Source organism: Ceratina calcarata, unplaced genomic scaffold (genome assembly GCF_001652005.2).
Source record: "Ceratina calcarata isolate Rehan_Ccalc_2016 unplaced genomic scaffold, ASM165200v1 scaffold486, whole genome shotgun sequence".
NCBI classification, from domain to species: domain Eukaryota; kingdom Metazoa; phylum Arthropoda; class Insecta; order Hymenoptera; family Apidae; genus Ceratina; species Ceratina calcarata.
The window spans coordinates 15,732-16,479 of record NW_017172888.1 but is presented as its reverse complement, the minus strand read 5'-3'; positions in this window follow the sequence as shown (position 1 = coordinate 16,479).

Genomic DNA, 748 nt, shown 5'->3' with positions numbered 1-748 from the left:
ATCTAAAATCGCCCAATTTCTACTTAAGATTCCATTTAAAATTATAGAAAAATAGTAGAAATTGTGAATAGAAATCAGGTGACTCGTTTGATTTTCATTTTCGAGTTTCGACTTCTGTCCTTGCAGTAATGACAGAGGTGAAGGTGATGAGAGCCACGTAGATTGGAACAAAAAGGAACTGTTGGATCTCAGCGTGTGCCAACTTACGAAAACCCTGTGATGTAATCGGCTAGGCTGAGATGCGTCTGGGCCGGCGACGTGAAAGATGAGTTGTCGGTTTAATCGATGCTACAACACAGTTTTGAAAGTGCTTTACGTCGGATCGCCGACGCTCCATTTCAAGTTAATTTCCTTGACTCCGTTTAAAATCGAACGGTCACTTAGGAAATGGGAGGGCGAGTACTGTACACATAATCATCAGATTAGATTCTGTCTGTTCGCCGAGTTTCGAGTCCGATACAATGAAATGATTTTTATCAATTTAGATCTGATAGCGTCTATTGTGAATCGATCTCAGTGATTTATGGCTCTGTTGTCAATGGTGAGAAAGATCGCTGCTCAAACATCTGTATCAGACACTGTATCACGTCAATAAAGCAGCTTGTAACTGCGAATTTTAATGAAAACTGAAGTATAGTAAATGTTTCAATTTCTGTTTACATAATTCATGCTCACTGCCATTATTTCTATAATTTTATGGGTAATTTTAAATCAGTGAGTAGAAATTTTAATATGAACAGAAATGTTG